At 39.5% G+C, this 16,685-nt stretch overlaps 1 protein-coding gene across 1 annotated transcript in view; it reads left to right on the top strand.

The window, feature by feature from the left end:
• The first annotated feature begins 2,456 nt into the window (after positions 1-2,456).
• CDKL4 (cyclin dependent kinase like 4) overlaps positions 2,457-16,685 on the top strand; it is a 78,482-nt gene continuing 64,253 nt past the window's right edge. The window contains exon 1 of the mRNA XM_007970870.3: positions 2,457-2,560. The gene's annotated coding sequence lies outside the window, so the exon portion shown is untranslated. The remainder of the gene's footprint in view (positions 2,561-16,685) is intronic.

Raw genomic sequence — 16,685 nt, 5'->3', positions numbered from 1 at the left:
TAAAGTTTTAATGGAGCACAACACCACGTATTCACTTACATGTTGTCTATGCCGCTTTTGTGCTACAGTGTTAGAGTTGAGTGGCTTCTGAAACACTGTATGGTCTGAAAAGCCTAAAATTCTTACTTTACTGACTAAAGAATTCTTTAAAAAATTTGCTAGTACCTGGGTTAGAGAAAGTAAGGGAGCATTGGGAAATGCAGTTCTAGAGGTAAGGAAGGGGAAGATTAAGAGGGAAGAACTGGATTGGGGATCAAGAGGCACCATTTCCACTATTACTTATGCCACTACCTGTCACAATGACCTTGAATAATTTAACAGTTTCCACGTCTAAAATCGTACAGATGCTAATAACCATAACAGCTGTGTTCATTTATCACTTTTCTCAAACACATTGTGAATAATCTTATCATTAATGACTAATGGCTGTGTGTTAGGACACATCTTTGTCAGTATAACATTATCAATTTGCTAAAAACAGACTGCTGGAAAAGATTTTGAAGTGAAGATTTTTAAGTGATCAAGATTCTGTTCTTGGCTCTTATTGGCAAGGTTGTTTACCCTTTTTCTGAACCACGTTATTTTCAGTTTTTCATTCTTACAAGTTATATAAAGGGTCATATCTCAAAAAAATGTTCGTCATCACATTTAACTGTGAAACACTTAGAAACATTTTCAAAAAATAAAGTATACAACTGGTTGTGTATTGCCCCGAAGCTTTCTAAAGATATATCTGGAGTCATAATCTTGAGGGCTGAGGCTCAGTAACTTATATTTTTATAAAGTTGTACAAATTATTCTGATGTGCATCCCAGCATGAAAACCACTGGTGGGCACTAAGTTTAAATCACTGCTTCTGAGTGTGTCCAAATGTGCCTCAGAATCATCTTTGATAATAGTTAAAAGTGCAAATTTCTAGACTCCACCCAGAAATTTTTGATTATGAATCTTTATGTACGCAAAAGGAAGACAGCCACTCACTTAAATGTTGGAAACAATCTACTTCATCTTTATTGAAGTTCAAGCAATCTTCTTACTAGCTAATTGCATAGACACTGGTTTTGAGACGAATGAGATCCAACTGGTTGTGGGCCTAATGGCGTCATTCAGCTTGCACGTGTGACTGATTACAGCAGAGACCAGGAAACAAAGGACAGATTCTATCAGTTTTCACCATTACTGGTGGAGACGTGAAAGTATGTGCTATACAAAATAATGGGTAAACACTAAGAGGGCATATAAGAAGTTCCCAGTCCACGTATATGTGTGCGAGGTACTCATCTACATGCTTTATATAGTGGCACTTAAGCCCCAGAACACCCATGTGAGGTATTATTAACGCTGTCTTACAGATGAAGAAACAGGCACAGAAAGTTTTAGTAGCTTTGCCCAGGACTGTAGTTGGTAAATAACAGAGCTAAACTTTGAACCTAGGCACTTGATTCAAAGTGTATTCTCTTAACCACTGTGCAAGACTGTTACATAAAATACGTGCAGTGTATCCTCTGCCCACAGGAATTGGGTAGATGTGAATTTTATGAGTCTATTTGACTTTAGTGGAAGTGTGTTTGGTCTTAAAAGAGGAAGGAGATAAAGGTTTTGGGGTTGATTTTGTTGGTTAAAGATAGGAAATTTGAGCATGTATCTAAGCAAATGAAAGACGTGGAAAAGAAATGAGATGGATGAGAAAAGGAGAGGAGAGTCACCTGAGGGAAGGATGGAGATGCTAAACCCGGCCATGATCATGGGGAGCATTTTGCTGATGCTGAAACAAAGGACGTGTGTGCTTATTAACATACAGCATTTCTAAGTTAGTCGTGGCAACAAAATGGGGAAGCTCTGTCCAAAATTCTCTTTCCCAAGTAATACATTATCTCCACATAGCATTCATTACATGATTATTTGTTTTATTGACTTTCTTCCCTAATGGGTGTCAAACCTGTGTCTGATTCTAAGTCAGGCCCCAGATACTAGTACAATGCTAGGCGAATTAGGAAAATGGCCTCTGATCCATAGCTGCTTTTCACGCAAAAACCTACAGAAGTCTGCTGAAAAGGTAGTTGGATAATTAAGCAAGACCGAAAAGTAATGACTAATGACAGAGAATCTTGCAAACGGAAGGTCTCTGCCCAGGCAGGGAAACGAACTAATCAATATTCAACAGTTACGTGTGCTGCTTTTTAGTGCTCTCGATGCCTTGGGAAAGAAGGGGACATGGTGTAATCACAGTATTAAGGGGAAAGCGGTTGAAATGTTTCCTGAGCGCCCTCATGCATCTTTTGCTCCGTCCACACCCTGACGTTACAGGCTCGGCCCCGAGGTTATACCCACCCAGAGGAAGTATCAGAGCTGGGGCTACGGGCGCCAGGGGAATCCGCTCCGGAAGCCTCCCTGCGCAGCGCGCCCTAGCGTCCCGGTTGCCCGGGAGACGCCGCGGCGGTTCCGCTGGCTCCAAAGTCGCTGGGTCCGCTGCCGCCTCCTCCGAGCGACCCGCGCGGGAACTGGTCCTGGGGCTGCTCGACGCCGCTCGAGGCTGCGTCACCGTCGCCCTGTCCGTGCAGTAAGTGCGGATTCGGCCGGCGGCAGGGGGACGTAGGGCAGCGTGAGGGGTTGATGAGGTCAGCTTGCGGGGTCTAGACCGAGGCTCCCAGGTGTGGGAACCAAGAAAAGTTCCGCGAAAGAAAAGCGGGACCACCTTCCGCTTCGGTGGCCCCTGGAAGGGAAGGGGCGGGTTAGAGGTGGCAGCACTGACCGGATGCGGGTCCCTCGGAGCGGAAGCGGTGCTGCCCGGGGAGTGGGCGACGGGGCCGAGGAGCGCGCGAGGTGGGGGCCTACGTGTGGCCGAGAAGGAGAACTGTCATTAAATGAGGAAGGCTCAAGACCAGAGGCCTGGAAATAAAGTGAATTTATGCTTGACTTGCGTATCTGTTATGTGCACACGCGAAATGTGATATGTTTAAACAAAATTACTTTATTGGATTATGTATAATTATGTGGTATTCTGGTTTTCTGGGGATGCTTTTAATTAGTCCCATTGTATTGTCAACTGGACAGGTTTACAAATAGGTGTGTGTACTTTTGAAATTCAGTAATTCAGTGTTATGTTGATAAAACAATGATTTAATGGCCCATTTTACTAATCAGTTTTATTAAATATAAATTCATGTTTGGTTTGGTTGAAAACAATAAGAACAACATAGCAGGTTGTGACGTTAACAGCTTGTGGATTCCCTAACTGATCTGGTCTGGTCTTCAAAATCTCTTTTTCCCTCGTCATTCCTTTTTTTTTTTTTTTTTTTTTTTTTTGAGACAGGGTCTCACTTTGCACCCCAGGCTTGGGGGCAGTGGCGCCATCTTGGCTCGCTGACCTCCTAGGTTCAGCAACCTTGAACTCCCAGGTTCAGCGATCCTCTTGCCTCAGCCCCACAAGTAGCTGGCACTAGAGAGGCAGGACACCACGCCCAGCAACTTCTTTTGTATTTTTAGAGGAAATGGCATTTCACCACGTTGGCCAGGCTGGTCTCGAACTCCTGGCCTCAAGTGCTCCACCCGCCTAGACCTCCCAAACTCCTGGGATTACAGGTGTGAGCCACCATGCCTGGTCATCCCCGTCATTCCTAATGCCACTGTTTACATGAGTTTCCTAAAGTTCCTATATTAGAAAACGTGTTTTTTCACTCTTTTTTTTTTTTTTTTTTTTTTTTTTGAGATGGAGTCTTGCTCTGTCGCCCAGGCTGGAGTGCAGTGGCCGGATCTCCGCTCACTGCAAGCTCTGCCTCCCAGGTTCACGCCATTCTCCTGCCTCAGCCTCCTGAGTAGCTGGGACTACAGGCGCCTGCCACCGCGCCCGGCTAGTTTTTTTTGTATTTTTTAGTAGAGACGGGATTTCACCGTGTTAGCCAGAATGGTCTCGATCTCCTGACCTCGTGATCCGCCCGTCTCGGCCTCCCAAAGTGCTGGGATTACAGGCTTGAGCCACCGCGCCCGGCCTTCACTCTTCTTTTTTTCTACCTCTCCCTTTCTTGATTTTGTTTTCTTTCTTTCAGTCTATTCCTTAGGCTGGCTTGAGTCCTCAGGACTTGATTTGTGATACAATCATGGAAAACAACCTACCTCCAAGTCTATTCTGTTTCTGTGTACATCATTTTGCAAATCCTTGAGACTAAGGAAATTAAATAGAAATTTTCAAAGGATTTAATGAGGCACTGAAGTATCTACCTCTTTCGATAATCATCAGTGGGCTCAATTCTATACCTATCTGCCTTTGTACACAGAACTTTAACTTGAGAGTCAAATATTTAGTAAATTCTGAAGTCAGGAAGCCCTGTAGCCAAAAGGTATAAAGCTTCAGTTTGAAGGCCACAGATGACTATGAAAAATAATTTCGCCAGGCGTGGGTGGCTCATGCCGGTAATTGCGGCACTTTGGGAGGCCAAGATGGGAGGATCACTTGATCCTAGGAATTCAAGATCAGCCTAGGCAACATAATGACACCCCACATCTACGAAAAATGCAAACATTAGCTGGGCGTGGTGGCACATGCCTATAGTCTCAGCTACTCAAGAGGCTGAGGCAGGAGGATTGCTCAAGCCCAGCAGGTATGGGCTGCAGCGAGCCCTGATCGTGCCACTGCAATACAGCCTGAGTGACAGAGCGAGACCCTGTCTCAGTTAAAAAAAGACAAAGAAAAATATCTTTTTTTTTTTTTTTGAGACGGAATTTCGCTCTTGTTGCCCTGGCTGGAGTACAATGGCACAATCTCAGCTCACCACAACCTCCGCCTCCCAGGTTCAAGCGATTCTCCTGCCTCAGCCTCCCTAGTAGCTGGGATTACAGGCATGTGCCACCACACCTGGCTAATTTTGTATTTTTAGTAGAGACGGGGTTTCTCCATGTTGGTCAGGCTGGTCTCGAACTCCCCAGCTCAGGTGATCCGCCCGCCTCTGCCTGCCAAAGGGCTGGGATTACAGGCATGAGCCACCGCGCCCGGCCAAGAAAAATATTTTCAACCAATTGAATCTACTTTCTGCCAATAGTTATATCACCGTTTAATCTTGATTTCTTGTCCAATTACTATATTAATAATCAAAATATACTTATTGCCGTTGCTTTAAAAATAAGTCATTTTACATATTTAGTAGAAAAGTTAGAAAATAAAATTATGGTAGGGCTACAACAGAGGTCCACTAAGTACCAGACAATAGGCTAACAGTAGAAGTCAATGTGATAATGTTTTTGAAAGGGTGAAAGGAAGTGGTTAACACAGCACGGGAGCAGAGAAAGAGCCTGCCTTTGGGGATTGGGAGAAGCTAAGCAGAAAGACATTTGACTTGAACTTGAAAAAGATGAAGATTTAAGGGTCAGACATTCCAGGCAGTGGTATCAACGGAGACTTAGAGACCTGAAAGTGTTTGGGGAAGAATGAGAAGTGATGCTGGAAAGGTAAATTGGGACCACGGCGTAAGGAACTGTAAATATCATACTACAGTTTGAACTTTATTCTGTGGCATTTGAGGCCATAAGACATTTTCGAGAAAGGATATCTGATCCTGTTGATGTTTGAGAAAGGTGTCTTTGGTGTAATGAAAGTAAATATAAAGAAGAAAAGTGAGATAAGACACTTTAAAATAGCTCTATTTTGATATAATAATTTCAAGCTAGCAATAAGAGTATAATGAACTCTCAAGTATCTGGACTCACTGTTTACATTTTGCTCAATTTTTACGTTGTTTTATCGTTTTCTTTCTCTGTGTGTATATAACACGTGCATATTAATTGTTCTGTACCATTTGAGAGTAAGTTGCAGACATCAGATCCCTTTACCCTTAAATACATCAGTGTATTCCTAAGAACTAGGACATTTTCTTGTATAATCACAGTACAAATTACCAAAACCAGGAAACTGATATCAAATCTGCAGTCAAAATTTAGATTTCGCCAATTATCTTAGTAGTATCCTTTATGGTCATGTTGTTCCCCAGTCCAGGGTCCAGTTCAGGATCACACATTGCATTTTGTTTTCCCATCTCTTTAGTCTTCAATCCGGAGCACTTTATACCGTCAGTGCTTTGATCTTTTCTTTCACGACTTTGACATTTTTTAATTAAGAGTACAGGCCAGTTAGTCATAGAATGCCATTCAGTTTGGCCGCGTCTATTGTTAACTCATAATTAGATTTAGGTTTTGCATTTTTGCCAAGAATACCACAGAGGAGATGTGCCCTTCTCACTTGCACATTCGTCTTTTCTAGAAATTTCCTGTAATGGAATTATAAAATATGTGGGATTTTGTGTCTGGCTTCTGTTACTTAGCATTATGTTTTGGGGCATGTGGTTCTTTTTTTTTTTTTTTTTTTTATGTTCATCTACATTGTAGCAAGTTCATTCCTTTCTGTTGCTGAATAGTATTTCATTGCATGGATAATCCACATTTTGTTTACACATTCATCAGTTGATGAACATTTGGATTGTTTCCCATTTAGGGGTCTTTTATGAATAATGGTGCTGTGAACATTTGCTTACATGTCATTGTTAGCTCTATTTTAAAATTTTTCCTGGATTGATACTGAGGAGTGAAATTGCTGTTTATGGTTAATGTTTAAGTTAAATTATGTTTAACTTTTTTTTTTCTTTTTTGAGACGGAGTCTGCTGCTTAGGCTGGAGCGCAAGTGGCACAGTCTCGGCTCACTGCAACCTCCACCTCCCAGGTTCAAGAGATTCTCCTGCCTCAGCCTCCCAAGTAGCTGGGATTACAAGTGTGTGCCACCATGCCTGGCTACTTTTTGTATTTGTAGTAGAGATGGGGTTTCACGATGCTGGCCAGGATGGTCTTGAACTCCTGAGCTCAAGTGATCCACCAGCCTCGGACTCCCAAAGTGTTGGAATAACAGGTGTGAGCCACCATACCTGGCCCTATGTTTAACTTTTAAGACATTGCCAAACTGTTTTCCAGTGGTGCTGCGCTGCTTTACATCCTCACCAGTGATGTGTGTTGAGTTCCAGTTTCCATCTTATCAACACTTGATATTGTCAGTCTTTGGATTTTAGCCATTCTAATGTGTATGTAATGCTATCTTATTGCAGTTTTAATTAACACTTCCCTAATGGCTAACAGCATCCTTGCATGTGCTTAGTAGACATTTGTGTATCTTTGGTAAAATGTCTGTTCACATCTTTTGTCCATTTTTAAATTGGGTTGTTTAACCTCCTATTGAGTTGTAAGCATGCTCTATGTATTCTGGATACAAATATTTTAGATATATGATTTGCTAATATTTTTCTTTAGTCTGTGGCTCAGCTTTTCATTTTCTTAATGGGGAAATTTTTTGAGGAGCAAAAGATTTTAATTTTGATGAATTCCATTTTATCCATTTTTTCTTTTATGAATCATGCTTATGGTGTCATATCTAAGAAATCTGCCTAACTGAAAATCACAAAGATTTCTCTCCTCTTTTTTTTTTTTTGTCTAGAAGTTACACAGTTTTAACTCTTACATTTTGGTCTGTGATCCATTTTGAGTTAATTTTGGTATACTGTGTGAGGTGTCTGTGTATTGTGTGTGTTTGTTGTTTGTTTTGCATATGGATATCCAATGGTCCTAGGATCATTTGTTGAAAAGACTATTCTTTCTTTATCAAATTGCTGCAGCACCTTTGTCAAAAGTCAGCTGGGCCGGGCACAGTGGCTCACGCCTGTAATCCCAGCACTTTTGGAGGCCAAGGCAGGCAGATCACTTGAGGTCAGGAGTTGGAGATCAGCCTGGCCAACATGGTGAAACCCCATCTTTACTAAAAATACAAAAGTTAGCTGGATGTAGTGGCACACGCCTGTGATCCCAGCTACTCGGGAGGCTGAGGCAGGAGGATCGCTTGAACCCAGGAGACGGAGGTTGCTGTGAGCCAAGATCACACCACTGCGCTCCAGCCTGGGTGACAGACTGAGACTCTGTCTTAAAAAATAAAATAAAAATAAAATAAAATTTAAAAAGTCAATTGACCATAAATAAAAGGGTTTATTTCTTGACTCATTATTATGCTTCATTGATAAATGTCTTTATGCCGGTATCACAGTCTTGATTTACCATAACTTTATAGTAAAATTTGAAGTCAAATTTAAAATAAATATTTAACTATTCCAAATGTGTTCTTTTTCTAAGTTGATTTGGCTGTTCTGGGTCCTATGCATTTCCATTTAAATCTTAGGTTCAACTTCTTCCCAAAAAAAGCCTGTTGGAATTTGTATAAGGAATTAATTTTTTTTTAATTTTGTTTATTTTGGTTTTTTAGACACAGGGTCTTGCTGCATTGGCTAGGCTAGAGTGCAGTGGCATAATCATAGCTCACTGTAGCCTCTAACTCCTGGGCTCAGGTGATCCTCCCACCTCAACCTCCCAAGCAGCTGAGACCACAGGCGAGGGCCACTACACCCTGGCTAATTATTATTATTATTTTAAGAGATAGGGTCTCACTATGTTGACCGGGCTGATCTCAAACTTTTGGGCTCAAGCAATCCTTCTACCTCAGTCTCCCAAAGAGCTGGGATTACAGGCATGCGCCATCACTCCCAGCCAGGAATTAGTTTATAGATGAATTTATGAAAAACTGATGTCTTTTGAGTTTTCAAATCCATGAACATGGCATTTTTCTTCTTTTATTTAGATCTTTAATTTCTTTCAATGGTGTTTTGTAATTTTCAGTATGCGGGTCTTACACTTCACTTGTTAAATTTATTCCTGAGTATTTTATTCATTTTTACATTAATGTGGATGGAATTGTTTTCTTAACTTTATTTTCAAATTGTTTGTTGCCATTATATAAAAAAAAAATTTAATTTGCATCTTGATCTTGTATCCTACTGCATTGCAAACTTGGTCATTATTTCTAGTAGACTTTTTATAGATTCATTAGGATTTTCTGTAGATAGTATCATGTCATTTCTGGATAATGACAGTTTTACTTTTTATTTTCTTTTTTAAAAAATTGTTCATATATATTTAGCACTTCATTGAATAATCGTTTATTTTATATAGACAGGGTTCTTGCTGTGTTACTCAGGCTACTCTCAAAATCTTGCCGTCAAGCAATCCACCCACCTTGGCCTCCCAAACTGTTGGGGTTAGAGGTGTGAGCCAGTGCCTGGCCTTACTTTACATTTTCAATGTATATGCCTTTAATTTCCTTTTCTTGCCATATTGCACTGGCAAGAACTTTCAATACAATGATAAATAAAAATAGTGAAAGCAAACATCTTTTTTCCAGTCTTAGGGGTAACACATTCAATCTTTCATCATTAAGCGTGATGTCAACTGTAAATTTTTCACAGATGCCCTTGAGGAAGTTCCCTTGTATTCGTCATGAATAAGTGTTGGGTTTTGTCAAATTCCTTTTCTGTGTGTACTGAGGTGATCATGTGATGTTTTTCTTTTATTCTATTAATATGGTATTTTATATTATTGATTTTCAGTATTAAACCCACTTTGCATTCCTGAGATAAGTCCCACAGAGTCATGGTATATAATCTTTTGTATGTTTCCGGATTTGGTTAGCTAATTATTTTATTAAGGATTCTTGTGTCTACATTCATGAGAATAAGCTGTGTTCTTGTGATTTCTTTGTCTGACTTTCTGTCAGGGTGATATTGGCCACATCGAATGAGTTGAGACATGTTCCCTCCTCTTCTATTTTTTCAAATAGTTTGTGAAGGATTGATATTAATTTTTCTTTGGTAATGTTTGGTAATATTTACCTGTGGTGCTGCTGTCTCATCCTGGGCTTTTCCTTGTGGGTAGATTTTTAATTGCTGGTTGAATTTATTTACTTGTTATGGTTGTAATCAGATTTCTATTTCTTTTTGAGTCATTTTGGCATTTTGTATCTTTCCAGGCACTTGTCCAACCAACTTGACTAATTTGGTTATGTAAACTTATTTGGAATATTGTCTTTTAATTTTTAAAATTTATGTAGTATGGTCCTAATTTTGATAACTTTTCTTTCTTTTTTCTTGCCTATTCTAGCTAGAGCTTCGCTTTTGTTGATCTTTTCAAAGAAACAGTTCTTGTTTATTGTTTTCTATTGTTTTTCTGATGAAGAGTCAGCCATTAAGCATATTGTTGTCCCTTGTATATGAATAGTTCTCTCTTTTCAAGATGTTGTCTTTAGCTTTCAGTAGTTTGGCTATGATGTATCAAGGTATGGATTTCTTTGTGTTTATCCTATTTGGAATTCATTGAACTTTTAAGACCTGTATATTAATGTTTTCCATTAAATTTGGAAGGTTTTGGCCATTGTTTCATAAAATATGAATTTCTGCCATTTCCTCTTACTCCTCTCTTTCTGGGATTCTCATTACATGTATACTGATACTACTGATTTTGCCTCCATCGGTCTCTGAGGCTCTGCTCATCTTGTTTTTCTTCTTTCTTTCATTTTGACTATTTTTTATTGGTCTATTTTACTGATTCTTTCTTCTCTCATCTCAGATCTGCTGTTTGTCCTATCTACAGGATTTTTCATTTCTGTTATATTTTTTTACTCTAAAATTTCCATTTGGTTCTTTTTTATTTTCATTTTTCAGATTGAAATTCCCTCTTCATTGAGTCATTGTCATCATATTTTTCTTTAATTCTTTAAATTATAATTTGCTTTATTTGAACTTATTTTTAACAGCTGCTTTGAAGCCTTTGTCAGTTAAATCCAACGTCTGAGTCTGCTCAGAATCCATTTTTATTGACTTTATTTTTTCTGAGTATCAGTCACACTTTCCTTTTTCTTAGCATGTCTCCTAATTTTTTTTCTTTCTTCTTCTTTCCTACTTCCTCCTAAAATCCAGTTTTATCTCCTAATTTTTTTTGTTGAAAACTTAACATTCTGGGTAATATTATAGCAATTCTGGTGTGTTTGTTGTTGCGGTTGTTGTTGTGGTTGTTGTTTCGATACAAGGTCTCACTCTGTCTACAAGCTGGAGTGCAATGGCATGATCATAGCTCTACTGTACTATAACCTTGAACTCCCAGGCTCAAACCATCCTTCTGCCTCAGCTTTCTGAGTAGCTAGGACTACTGGCATATACCACCACACCCAGATAGTTTTTAAAATCTTTTCGTGGAGACAGGGTCTCACTGTGTTGCCCAGTCTGGTCTTGAACTCCTGAGCTCAATCAATCCTCAGGCCTCAGCCTCCTAAGTAGATTAATGGCATTTTTTACTCCCACCTATTGCCTATTTGATTATCAATAAGCTTGTTCATCTTTCTTTCCCTCTTCATTCTTTTAACATAATTTAGTTGCATTACTTTCTACTTTGTCAGAATTTATAATATTTATTTCTTATTCTTCCACTCTTGTTTCTACCTTTACTTTGGTCTTTAAATATATTAAATGCTCACCATACATCCTTTTACTGAAATTTTTCCAGTCAACTCTTGGTTGGATGAAGGTCTTTCACCAATACATTCAAGAGGACTATGGGTACAGTATTCCTTCAGTTCTTGCATGTTTTAAAATATCCACTGGGTGTGGAGGCTCATGCCTATAATCCCAACATTTTGGGAGGCTAAGATGGGAAGATCGATTTAGCCCAGGAGTTTGAGACTAGCCTGGGCAGCAAACCAAGACCCCATCTTTACAAAAATAAATAAAATTAGCCAGGTGTGGTCCCAGCTACTTGGGAGGCTAAGGTAAGAGGATTGCTTGAGCTTGGGAAGTCAAGGCTCCAGTGAGTCATGATTGCACCACTGCACTTTAGACTGGGCAACAGAGCAAGACCCTGTCTCAAAAAAAAAAAAACGATAAAAACTTTTTTAAATGTTTATGTATAGCTTTACACTTGAAGGACACAGCTTGACTAAATATAAAATCCTTGGTTTTCATTTTCCCTTGAGTTTCTTTAAGATGCTGCTACACTGTTACCTTGTAGTGTGCATTGCTCTTGATAAGTCTGATGTCACTCTAATTCTCTTACATTTATTTAATCTTTTTGTCTGGAGGCTCGGAAAGTATTTTCTTTATATTTAATTGTTTTATTCAAATATGTCTTGGAGTTAGTTGTTCTGGGTCAGTTTTCCCAACTACCTAGTGGGCCTTTTCAATATATATAATTAGATTTTATTTTATTTCCAGAAAATTTTCTTGGATTATTATTTCAACTATTGATTCTGTTTCATTGTTATGTCTTCTTCAGGGACTCCAGTTATACATATGTTGGGACTGCTTTTCCTGTCTCCATTTCAACTTTCTATCTAAACTTTTACCTTTCTTTCTTCCTTTTAATTCTCATAATTACTGTTCTGCCTTTCTTTAATGCCCCAATCAAATTTTCACTTGAATCTATTCTCCTATCAGCATCTCATAATTTAGTCATTTCTGAGATGATTTTGTCTTTTTCTGATGATTCTTTTCTGAGTTCAATCAACTATCTTTTTATGTCTTTTTATCCAAATCTACACATCAGTAGCCAAAAGAAAAAAGTAAAAACATAGGCCGGGCGCAGTGGCTCACACCCGTAGTCCCAGCACTTTGGGAGGCCAAGGCAGGCAGATCACAAGGTCAGGTCACGAGACCATCCTGGCTAGCATGGTGAAACCCTGCCTCTACTAAAAAATACAAAAATTAGCCGGGAGTGGTGGCACATGCCTGTAGTCCCAGCTACTCAGGAGGCAGAGGCAGGAGAATCACTTGAACCCAGGAGGTGGAGGTTGCAGTGATTGCACCATTGCACTCCAGCCTGGGCAACAGAGCGAGACTCTGTCTCAAAAAAAAAAAAAGGAAAAAAGTAAAAATAAAATATATATATTCTTAAATAATTTTCGTCCACTTGTGATTTTACTATTTGAATTTCTGCTTCAGAGTGGCTTTTTCATATCTCCAAATAGTGAGAGGATATTTAAATCAGTTTAGAGTGTTTGTGTTGGTTTTCTTTTGCTTCATGGTTAGATTTTGTGTGTGTTTTTTTATAAATGATTTTCATTAACTGAAAATTTTGGGTTCTCATTTCTTTTTTCTTCCAATAATAGCTTGTACAGGGATGGCTTTCCCCTGTTTCATTTCTCGGGCAAGTTTTGGCTGTTAGTAACTGACTATCATCCTAGGCCAAGAGAGTCTTTTCTGTCACCATAGTAAAGTGCAGTTTCTTTCACTGATGACACTTTTTCCCCATCTTAGTGGTGATGGGAGGATTCGCATGTCCTTCAATTCAGAATTCTCTTTTGTCTTGCAAGATGCCAAATTTATCCCTCTTGCTTCTTTTTCCCTTCACTGTCCAGTCTCCAACAGGTGTCTTTCCCTTCCCTCTTGTCCTTTTATTCCCCCAAAATGGTGCCACACTGACTAGTGCCACCTTGATACCCATGTCCTTTTACACCCCTTCCTTGTAGTGAGTGCTCTGATCTACCAGGACACTCTTGGGGTATTTTTACACTTGTGATGTGTTTTCTCTTTGGGAAGGAGGTGATCTTTCTTAGTCTTTCTTAGTCTTTCTCAGGCCCTTCTTTTACTCTTCTTTCTTACAGCTTTTTAGATCTCATCCGTCTCATATCTTTGCCTTCTGCCAAGGTTTATAGTGGGAGCTCACGCGATAACCCCTCCAGAATTTAGGGGCTTTTCTTTTCTTTTTTTTGAGATGGAGTCTCGCTCTGTCACTCAGGCTGGAGTGCAGTGGCACGATCTCAGCTCACTGCAACCTCCACCTCCTGGGTTCAAGCAATTCTCTTGTCTCAGCCTTCGGAGTAGCTGGGACTACAGGCACATGCCACCATGCCTGGCTAATTTTTTGTAATTTTAGTAGAGATGGAGTTTCATCATGTTAGCCAGGATGGTCTTGATTCCCTCACCTCGTGATCCGCCTGCCTCAGCCTCCCAAAGTGCTGGGATTACAGTCGTGAGCCACCGCGCTCGGCTAGGCTTTGCTTTTCTGCCTAAGTTTGTAGAGTCCTCTGTCTTCTTTGTTATATTGAAGGCATTGGATTTATGTGGTTTTATTTGTCCTGTTTGATTTGTATTGCTTTGTGGAAGATATATGAAGAGATTAGGTTTAGGCAGCAGTCACTGTCCTTGGCTACCTCAAAGCCCCCCACCATGTGTACCTTGACAAGCCATTTAGGCATAATGTGGAGCACGTTTGTGAACATTGGGTATGGACAGAGGATAAGAAAGAAGAGAGGGCCTTTGGTTTAGAATGTTCCAATTTTTAGATGATTCTGTCCATTCATGTAGAGGTGTTCATCAAGCAGTTGGATAGTTGGTCTGGATCTCAAATAAGAGAATAGAAATTACTACCTCCAGAAACTCTGTTATAATCCTGGTAAACTGGAATTAGAGCTGTAAATTCCAGAAAGGAATTTACAGGAATTGGTCTAATTCCAGCTTGCATACTCAGACTCATTTTCCATGAACATATAGTAGGGCTTTTGAAAACAGAAATATTGAGAGGTTATTAGGTGAGGTACTATTTTCTGGAGCTTTATTTTATCGTATTTAGCAATTTGGTTGATGTAATTACGAGATCTAAATATTAGTCTGAGGAATAGTCGTTACTGAATCTGTTGAGAAAAAAGTAAAAACATAAATCAATAGATCAAATTAACTACCTAGGGAGAAATAAGAAAATAATGCATAAATTAAAACTTCATTATTAAGCTTTTTGTCATATTTATAGTTTCCCCCAATAACTGTAGTACTTATCAAGTAGGTTAAATTAACAAATCTATAAAGTTTTATACCAATAACTTTATCGCATTTTATTTTAGAGACAGGGTCTCACTCTGTCACCCAGGAAGTAGTAAAATGGTACAATCATAGCTCACTGTAACCTCAAACTCCTGGGCTCAGGTGACCTCCCGCCTCGGCTTCCAAAAGTGTTGGGATTACAGGCATGAGCCAATGCTCCCAGCCAGATGCTAATAACTTTCTAAAGCAAATTCCCAGTTTCTCCTACTCTCTTTCCAGCCATCTATTACTATGCAAATGTATGCATGCTCACATCTAACTATCTTTAAAATAATAATACCTAGGTAAAAATACAGTATAACTAATAGGGTTTTCAGAACATAATCTGTGATGGATTTTCCATGTGTTACTTGAGTGTGTGCTTGAATTTTCTTTCTTTAATAACAGAGAAAACCAAATTCATCCCCCCTCCCAAAAAAAAGCAGCACTGCAAAAAATAGTATATCAGTAGTCATTTTATCCAGGTAAACATTTTTCTCCATTGTATATTTTTATGGTGGCAAGTGGAAGTAGATGATTTCTTTCACCATTGAGATAATCTGCAGATGGAAAAGACAATATTATTAGAGAAGTTTTAGAAAATGTGTACTCATTTGAAACAAGAGAAATTGACAAGTAGTCAACTCTTTCACTTGACATTTTGTTAATACCAAGACCTGGATAAAGTGGTTCTTCGAATTATACATTATTTTTGTTTGTTTGTTTTTGTTTTTGTTTTTGAGACGAAGTCTTGCTCTGTCACACAGGCTGGAGTGCAGTGGTGCGATCTCAGCTCACTGCAACCTCCACCTCCCGGGTTCAAGTGATTCTCCTGCCTCAGCCTCCCAAGTAGCTGGGATTGGAGGCCAGTGCCACCACACCCGGGTAATTTTTTGGTATTTTTAGTAGAGACAGGGTTTCACCATGTTGGCTTGGCTGGTCTCGAACTCCTGACCTCAGGTGATCCACCTGCCTCGGCCTTCCAAAGTGCTGGGATTACAAGCATGAAGCACCACGCCTGGCTGAATTATGCATCCTTTTGCACTTAACTGAGAGGCTGTGTAATGCAGTGATTAAAATTGTGTTCTTTGAGATCTCACTGCCTGGGTTCTAATTCTGTATTACCTTCACTGTGTCTTTTCTCATCTGCGTAATTGGATAAAAATAACACCTACTTCATAGAATATTTGTGCAGATTCTATGTAATTTGCACAGAACAATGTTAAGTGCCATTATTATTGTAATTGCTATTAGGTTATATTAACAAGATTCTACTGGATAAAGTGGGGTGGGGTTTTGAGACTAATTAGAATTTTTCTATTTTTAATTCTTAAACTGATTTATTTAAATATGTTGACCTTAGTCACCATTTAACATTTACTTTGGTCACCAAAGCATTCATTCAGGAATGGATGACACAAAACAGAAAAACTCAGTATTTCCATAGAAATCACTATAGATGTGAAAGAATTCATGAAGAATGAATGCTTTTTGCGTGCTTATTATTTTCTTTCGGGGCTAAGAACTTCAGAATCTGTTCTTCCATGAAAATAAAAACTAGGAGCAATAAATGCCCTGAAAGGATCTTGTTATTGTTTTGACTTTTTGAGACAGTTGTTGCCCAGGCTGGAGTGCAATTACTGAATCTACACAGTCTCAGCTGGGTTCAAGGGCCTCCTGAATAGCTGGGATTACAGGCATGAGCCACCACACCTGGCTAATTTTGTATTTTTAGTAGAGATGGGATTTCTCCATGTTGGTCAGGCTGGTCTCAAACTCCCGACCTCAGGTGATCCGCCCACCTCAGCCTCCCAAAGTTTTAGGATTACAGGTGTGAGTCACTGCACCTGGCCTGTTTTTGTTTTAAAGGCTGCTTTGTTCAATGGTCCATGCTCTTTCTTCTCTCCACCAGGTGGAAGTATAGCACTTTTTGTACCATATCTTCTTACACAACTTCTCCTAGTCATTGTGTATGCACTTGGGTTGGA

This window comes from Chlorocebus sabaeus, chromosome 14 (assembly GCF_047675955.1).
Source record: "Chlorocebus sabaeus isolate Y175 chromosome 14, mChlSab1.0.hap1, whole genome shotgun sequence".
NCBI lineage: Eukaryota > Metazoa > Chordata > Mammalia > Primates > Cercopithecidae > Chlorocebus > Chlorocebus sabaeus.
The sequence above is the reverse complement of the archived record's forward strand: the minus strand, read 5'-3'. Positions and strand labels throughout refer to the sequence as shown.